General features: G+C 37.8%; 1 non-coding gene across 1 annotated transcript; it reads left to right on the plus strand.

Moving 5' to 3' along the window:
- The first annotated feature begins 7,464 nt into the window (after positions 1–7,464).
- LOC121993392 lies at positions 7,465–7,570 on the plus strand. Its single transcript, XR_006115248.1, has one exon. It is a non-coding gene; the product is annotated as a small nucleolar RNA R71 (small nucleolar RNA).
- Positions 7,571–8,800: the final 1,230 nt, after the last annotated feature.

Raw genomic sequence — 8,800 nt, forward strand, 5'->3', positions numbered from 1 at the left:
AGTTTGTATTAGTTTTATAGTTGTTTATTTAATATGATTACTGTTTAGTGAGTGTATGGATAGTTGAGCCGTTAGTAGTTGAAGGCATGTTCTTCTCATATTACGTTTTTTCCCCCTAAATTCATGCATGTTTAGTTCCCTTTAGACTAGTTTTGAGGATTTTAGGAGCCCATGGAAATCTTCATGTTTTGGGAACCTTGTGAGTTGTTAGTTTCGGTTTTATTAGTTTTCCATGCCATGAAATCCTCCTTATTGATGATACCTTTGAAGGTTAAGTTAGGTTTGACTCTTAAAAATTTTGATACCATAAAATTGAACTCAAGTTTATGATTACTTTGTACCATGTGTAGGTTCGGATCTTAGGGATTAAGTTGCCATGAAACTAACCATCTTGTGCTTAAGATATATGTAATTGCTTCTAATCATGCTAACTAATGAGTCACATGGTAATGTTACAAATTTTTGATGTTTGGTTCTAGTTATGTCCATGTTTCCTCTTGCTCTTTATCATGTTAACTTAATGAGTCACATATTAATTTTATGTGTTTCGGACTTTTGGGGTTTAATATATACACTCAATTATGTTGACAACTTAGTATATTAGAGTAGTACGCTATTTTAGGGCATGTATGTTATGAAATTAATGATAATATGCATGTGTAATGTGATTCCAATGTGTAACTGATACCATGTGAAACTATAAGTAGTTCTCTTTATGAAGATAGTTTAAGATCCATGCATATATACTTGTGTTGTATGATATGAAAGAGTTATATGGGTAACTAGAGGAATACTTGCATGTGTGGTGATAATACAGGATTGGTGTCTCAGGATGAACTCCAAGGAGGGCCTTTACAAAATGAATTATGGTGCAACGCATTGATTTCGACTAGTGTGATTTGTACCATAAGTCATATGCTTGTTGCGTAACTAATTACATAATCATGGACCAAATGAACGGGCTCTAATGATGATTACCACACCTGCGTTATGTTAGTCCCTTATTAAGTTATGTATATGTTTTCCTTTCTATAAAGTAGATTTATGTCCCTTGCTTCCTAATTTTGTTCTTGCTTATGTTATGCTCTTGTTAGGTTTTAGATCTTTTCATAGTTATGCTTAAGATTATATTTTTGTTATGCTCATGTTATGCTTTATTTATGCAATTATTTATGTGGGGCGAAAAGTATGTTAGCATATATGTTTGGCAAGAGTATGTTCACGATTATGCTCTCCTTATTTTTATGCAAAACAATTGGCTAGAAGATAAATTAGTTAGTATAGGTTCCTCGATAGGACGCGTGAATATAAGAACTAATTAATGAATATTATGGTTTGAATGTGCTGAGTCTCTCGACTCATAAATTTTAACTATTTCAGGTAATGAGACGAATGAGGCAGGAGATATTGACAAGTAGGCCAGCTCAGGACAACGACAGTACAAACCAAAGACCTTCCAGTTTAGTTTCCGTATCAGTTGGATGTTTTCTTTAATAGAATAAATTCTAGAACTATATGACCAATACCTATTGTAGCTAGTAGTTAAATGTTTTAAGAACTATCTAAGTACCTCAGTTAAATCGAGAGTATGCTATGATTATAAGTGCCCTTATGATTCAGGATGTCAAAAAAAAACTGGGACATTTCTGTTGGAGCAATCTGGGTATCCTAAGTTTTGATATTTGGGCAAAGATTTAAGTTAGGTTTATTGTTATATTTGATATGCATTGTGAGTGTGCAGGATATAGGTACAACAAGGAAAGTCCAAGTGTGATCTTGGCAAAGGAGGAAAGTCCAAGGATGAGTCTTGGCGATGTAACTCCAAGTATGTAGTCTTGGCAATGTAAGACCAAGTGTAGCTTAGCAATGGATGAAGTCTCGGAGACACCTCTTAGCAAAGGAAGACCCGACAATAATGACAAGATCGATGGAAGCTTCAGAAGGCAAGACGTGAAGGATGGGGAGGCATCCGAGGGACGCAAGGCTGATGGAGGAGGCTAGAAGGTTAGGTCTAGGTTGGTCGGGTAAGAACAAGTGCTGAGTGAATATACTCGGGGGTTAATTCCTAAGATTAGGGTTTTACCGTAGCGTTATTGTAACAACATCGTAGCGTTACTGTAGCGTACTGTAGCAGTACTGTACCAGTCGACTGGTGTTTTTATCAATCGACTAGGTGTTGGTCCCTTTAGAGGCCGGCAAGAGGGGAGGGGTGAATTGCCCTACAAAATAAAACCAAAAACCCTTCTCGGATATTCAACTAACTTAAAAGAACTTGTAATTAAAAAGGCAGAGACTAATTAAAACAGAAAATAGACACAGAGGAATTACTTGGTTTGTAATCAGAGGATTGCTAATCCAAGGCAAAGAAGACGCACTAATTGATTCTCCTCTAGGCAGAGTAGTCTCTTACAGCGTTGAAAGCACAGAAAGAAATAACACAAATGAAAGCACTGGATTACAAGTAGTTGTTCTTGATTTATTATTGCTTCTGGACCAAGGCTATATTTATAGTCTTGGTTCGGGCGCCTGGAAGGGTTCCGGGCACCCTGGGGGGGATAAATTTTATCCCCCAACGGTCGGATCGAGTCAAAACTCGATCCTGTTGAAAAGTCGATTCCGGGCGCTCGGAAGGGTTCCGGGCGCCCGGAATGGTTCCGGGCGCCCGGAGCCCTAAGGTCAACTTAAATTGACTTTTCGACTCCGGTTCAGCTCGTCTCGATCCAGCTCATCTCGGTCCATGTCTGTTCGCTCCGGCTCCGTTTGCTTGGGTGATCTCGGCCTTCCGGAATAGGGCTCACCCGAACCCATGTTCCGGTCTTCTCCTCGAGCAGCCTTCCTTCCCGGTTTCTCGTCCCTCGAACGCCGCGCACGTTCTTCTCGTCCGTCGGTGTACTCTTCCGCGGTCACCTCGTCCCTCGGACGCACCGAGCCCGTCGGCTCTCTCCCCGTGCCGTTGTTACGCTCCGCAAGTGTACGGAAATGTCGCAAGTAATATAAAAGATTATCGTATCCACAGGGACTGGAATAAGCACTAGAAATGTCTCAATGCGAATTAGCTAAACAACTATCCAATCGTTTCAAAAGCAAAGTAAAGGTAAACAAATCTAATATTAGAGATCAACAAACAAGAGTTTAGTGTTTTGGGTTATGATAAAGGGAGATTCTAGGAGTTTCGATTTCTTTGTAAGATTTCTTGAATGTAAATGGTTCACCAATTCTTATTCCTCAATTGCCAAACATGTAGAAAGTTGTCGGTTCCCTCTTGCAATAGACAACCGGCTAAGGACTGAGAAATGTATCTAAATAGGATTAATTAGACATGAACCTACGTTGTTCTTACACAGAAGCGCACCTATTACTATGCCTTCCTCGGATATCAACATAGAAGCCCACAACTTATTAATCTATAAAGATACAAGAAGCTAATCATAGAATCCATCCTACTCTCTTGAATATTCCTATTTCCTCTTCAAGATTATCTCTCAAACGTCCTTACACGGACTTGCACCTGTCACGTGGATCCCTCGGATGATCGAGTGAGAGTTTATCCTTACCAAGTCCATAAGAAATCCAAACAATCAATCAAGAATGAGAATTAAGCACAAACCACCATCAATCATTCAAGATCTAATTGATACAAGCAAGATAATGTCATTGAAACAAGAAAATGGCAAATCCATAAGAGATTACATCAATCCATCATACAAATACTCCCTTAATCCTAGAATACAAGATCTACTCCATGAATCGAGGAAGAAAACCGGAAAGAATAGAGATTACAAGCATTCCTTGAATCCCCAATCCAAGAAAACAAGAATAGGGGAAAAGAGAAAACTTATCTACGAAGAAGCCTTGTCTTCGGATCCAATCCTCGCTCCGGAGCCGGAATCGCCAAGAACTCCCCTTGAATTGCCCAGAAATCCTCCCAAGAATGGGAGGAAACCACCAAATCTTACCTTCTCCCAAAGGGGGAGAGATCCCCTTTCAATTCATGAAGAAGGGTTTAAATAGAGGAGGGAATCGGGCGCCACACGGCCCCGTGACACGGCCGTGTGAGATTCACACGGCCATGTCCAGTTCCCTCTCTGCCAAACCTGCACGGTCGTGTGACTCCACACGGCCAGAACCCTTCTGCTCTCTGTAAATGCTACACGGTCGTGTGGTGCACACGGCCACAGCCTGCTTGGTCTCTGGAAGTCTCACACGGCCGTGTAGATCCACACGGCCATGTAAGGCTTCTGCTCTGGTTGGCTTCAAATCTTGACACGGCCGTGCGAGGTTCACACGGCCATGTCATCTTTCTCTTCTGTTGGTGCCAAACTCCACACGGCCCGAGCTCCATACCAGTGTGAGGTACACGGCCCGGTGCTTTCTCCCTTAGTCTCCTCCAATGCATGCCCAAAGATGTAGATTCTTCACCAAATCGACTCCTGTGTACAGAAAATGCACAAAAAGCATATCTCCGAACCAAAAGAGTAAATATGCTAAAAGGAAAGCTGGAAGTATAAAAATGCATAGATCAAGCATGCTCAAAGTATGTAAATGTGCGTAAAAACATGCATAAAAGAGTATATAATCTACGCACATCACACCCCCAGACTTAAACCTTTGCTTGTCCTCAAGCAAAATGCTGCAGTCTAAATTCATATGTCCTACAACACATTCATAAAACCCAGTGCACTTTCCTAACTCTATCAAAAAGTTTCATTAACGAGCATGATCATGGAAACAAGTAAAGTATGGTTCAAGCATAAGAATCTTGTGCGCAGTGTAAAAGTAACTCAACACCCTTCAAGTTTCAATCCATGTCCTAGTCAAGTCGTCATCAAATTTGAATTCCTAATGTTTCCAGTGAAAGACAAGTAACCAGTGATAGGCACTTACTTACCATTCACTTGGTTCATATTTCTCAACTAACCCAAGGTCTCAAAGGTGTGCTCAATCTCAAGAGAAGCTAAACAGTCATTTCCCCAGTAACCTAACTCGGTCTCAAAGGGGTGACTTGCTAGATTCCACTCATGACAACTGTTTTTTATATCCTTTTTTTTTTTTTATAAGTGTTTGCATTGTGCAAAACTTATTCATAAATGTACTTTTAGCACACATGTTGGGATATTTTGATTTTTCCAAATGAGCTTTAATGATTCGAGTCTCATCCAGTAACCAAAATGAAAGTTGAGAAATCACCATAGAAACCAAGTACTAAGCAAACAAGATGAATCATGACTATTTCAATGACATCAACTATTCAAGCATCAAGCACAAGTGTAGTGAAGATAAAATCCTTAAGGTTGAACCAAAACTAAAACTCATCACAATAAGATTCTTAGCTTATTAATGCTTCCCAAGATAGAAAAAAGAACTACACAAAGTTTACTACTAGCATCATTCGAACATCATGAATCAAGTTAATAATCGTGCTAACATTTCACTTGAATCCAAGAAAGCATATAAGTGAAGTTTTGATGTTCTCAAGATGTATGCCACAAAAAATCAAAACACAATGCAAGACATAAGCAAAAACAAAAACAAACAAAGCAAATCAAATGCATCTAATGCATCCCCCCAGACTTATATTTTTCATTGTCCCAATGAAAACTAAAAATAATGTGGAGGAGATTTTAAAAGAAGTTACCAAGTGATGAGCTCCAAATGGTTGACGTTCATGTTTTTAAAGATACTCCTCCATCCAATACTCACATTCCTCCACAACTTTGAATTCTACAACAATAAGATAGACAAGAAAAATTAAGTAGAGGATACATGTTTATTATAAAGAGAGAACTAAAGACATAAAAGAAAATAAGGAAAATGAACTTGGGTTGCCTCCCAAGAAGCGCTTGTTTAAGGTCATTAGCTCGACCACCTCATTAGATTCATCTAAATCTTGCTCTTGGAGGGGTAAGATATTTTAGAACCCTCCTACCAAGGGCTCTTATTATGGAGGGAGCTTTCATCAAAGGAGCTACAAAGTAAAGTATAACTCTCTCCATCTTCGTCTTCTTGGAAATTTTTTCAGGTGGTTGAAGACGGTTCAGATTGAGCTTCCAATTATTGGCCCATGTGAAATCTGCACATTCAAAAGAAAAACAAATCTCCCACAAGCATGTTATATAGTATAGAGCTAGAACCATATCAAGATAAGATGAATAAGTAATAAAAACTGAATCACATCCAACAAAGTCAATTATAGGTACCTCCAAAAAGTTTTCCAAAAGATCCCAAGAAATACTAACCTTACTTTGTTGAGAAATACCTGAAATTTCTAAACATGTAGATGTGACTTTCTCTGAATCAAATGATGGTTCTGGCTCTAGCTTAGGTGTTGATGATATCAATGATGGTGATTCTCGAGACTCTACTAGCTCTGTATAAGTCCCTACACATTGTTCCACAACATGATCAATTCTTAAAACCTCTAAGGGTTGTCTTGACAAATGTGGTGATCCTTGAGATGCTGCTTCCACAATACAGCTCCCTACACATTCTTCCATATCATCATCATCAACACATACATCAAAAAATAAACCAACATCTATGTTCTCAATAGGAGAATCAATAATAAGAGGATCAATAACTTCACTTGCAGTTTTAAGTTGATCTACCACATCACATTCATCATCTGAAAATTCGATGTCACTATAACACCTTATAAAATTTTGAGATAGATCTGAAAACTTATTTACCACTACATTATCAATAAAATCCTCATCTGAAAAATCTTCATCTTCATATATATTCAAAAATCTACACTCAACCATATTAGTGTCACAGGATTTGCCGAAGTCTTTATTTTCATTGACCCCCACTAACATTTGTGGAAAATGAACCCTTAGTGAAGGTCCTGGGAAAGACTGAACTCCCTTTTTCCCAAATTCTCTTTGAGCTTTTGGAGGAGGTCCAACTTGCTTATCTAATGTTGGTGTGATTAATCGTTGAGGGAAAGGTACTTCTGGCCTTTGGGAACTTCCCAGAGAAATGGAACTGAGTTCTTGTGATCTTCTATTATTCTTCTCCTCAATTCTAAACATGTCGTTCTTCAGAAGTTCTTCATGATTTTTTCCACTTCTCAACCCAACATCATCACACTTTTCATTGGATCTTGACTGTGTAGGAGGGAGATCTTCTTTAAACCATTTTGAAACAATACTATCAAGATTTGCCCCCAAATGTTTGAACTCCTCACTCTGTGACTTATGAATTTCAACATTTTTAGGTGGTTGAATTTCATTTTGTTTGACAGACTCTCTTACATTTATAGCTTGCACTTTTTGAATATCTGAGGGAAATTCCATCCAACTTTTGTTCGACCATTCATGGAGGTTCAATGTCACTTGATCAATTAACGAATAAGCTTCATCTACACTTTTGTCCATAAAAGAACCTCCAGCTGATGAATCCAATAAAGTCTTGTCTGAGAAAGAAATTCCCCCATAGAATATGTGCAAAATCAACCATTTTTCAAAACCATGATGAGGGCACTGTCTTTGAAGACTCTTGAATCTATCCCATGCTTCAAATAATGATTCTCCATATGCCTGAGAAAAATTTGTTATGCAATTCCTCATATACACCGTTCTACTTGGAGGGAAAAACGATTCAGAAATTGCTTCTCCAATTGTTCCCAACTTGTGATGCTTTGAGGACAGAGAGAATATAGTCAAGTCCTTGCTTTATCCTTGATACTGAAAGGAAATATCATCAATCGAACTGCATTTGCTGATACTCCTTCACATTTCACCAAATCACAAATCTCTAAAAATGTTTCAAGATGTAGATAAGGACTTTCTGATACTTCTCCTCCAAATTTGTGACCTTGTATCATGAAAATTATCTCTGGGTCTAGTTGGAAACTTTCTACTACAATTTGAGGTTGCACAATGGGAGATAAAAATCTTGCAGAAAAGGGTGTAGAAAAATTTCTCATGGTCCTGCTTGACATGTTAGTGCTCATGGATATTCAAAAAGAAAAAGAAAATTATCAAGAATCAAAAACAAGAAATAAAATGCAATATGAAAAGCAAGAAAGCAAATGCAGAATTTAAATTGCAAGAAAGAAAGTGCATAATGAAAACAAGAAAGAAAAGATAAAAGAAAAAAAGAAAAATGTCTAGAATAATTCATATGCTGAAAATTGCAAGATATATTTACAAAAGAAAAGAAGAAAGAAACAAGATCAAAAGAGAAAACAGAGAAAAGTTAGATTAGAGTACTAGAAATCAAGAATGCAAAGTTAGAATTAGAATTAGAATTCCAACAAAAAGAGTTGTCAAGAATGTTATTCAAGAAAGGAAAAACTTACGAAAACAGAATTCTAACAATTAGTTATAACTATGCAAATCAAAAGAAAAAAAAGAAAAATTATGTTTAGTCTAACTCAATTGATAATTCCTAATGTTATAGCGCAGTCCCCGGCAACGGCGCCAAAAACTTGTTACGCTCCGCAAGTGTACGGAAATGTCGCAAGTAATATAAAAGATTATCGTATCCACAGGGACTGGAATAAGCACTAGAAATGTCTCAATGCGAATTAGCTAAACAACTATCCAATCGTTTCAAAAGCAAAGTAAAGGTAAACAAATCTAATATTAGAGATCAACAAACAAGAGTTTAGTGTTTTGGGTTATGATAAAGGGAGATTCTAGGAGTTTCGGTTTCTTTGTAAGATTTCTTGAATGTAAATGGTTCACCAATTCTTATTCCTCAATTGCCAAACATGTAGAAAGTTGTCGGTTCCCTCTTGCAATAGACAACCGGCTAAGGACTGAGAAATGTATCTAAATAGGATTAATTAGACATG

The sequence above is a fragment of the Zingiber officinale genome, chromosome 1B, assembly GCF_018446385.1.
Source record: "Zingiber officinale cultivar Zhangliang chromosome 1B, Zo_v1.1, whole genome shotgun sequence".
NCBI classification, from domain to species: domain Eukaryota; kingdom Viridiplantae; phylum Streptophyta; class Magnoliopsida; order Zingiberales; family Zingiberaceae; genus Zingiber; species Zingiber officinale.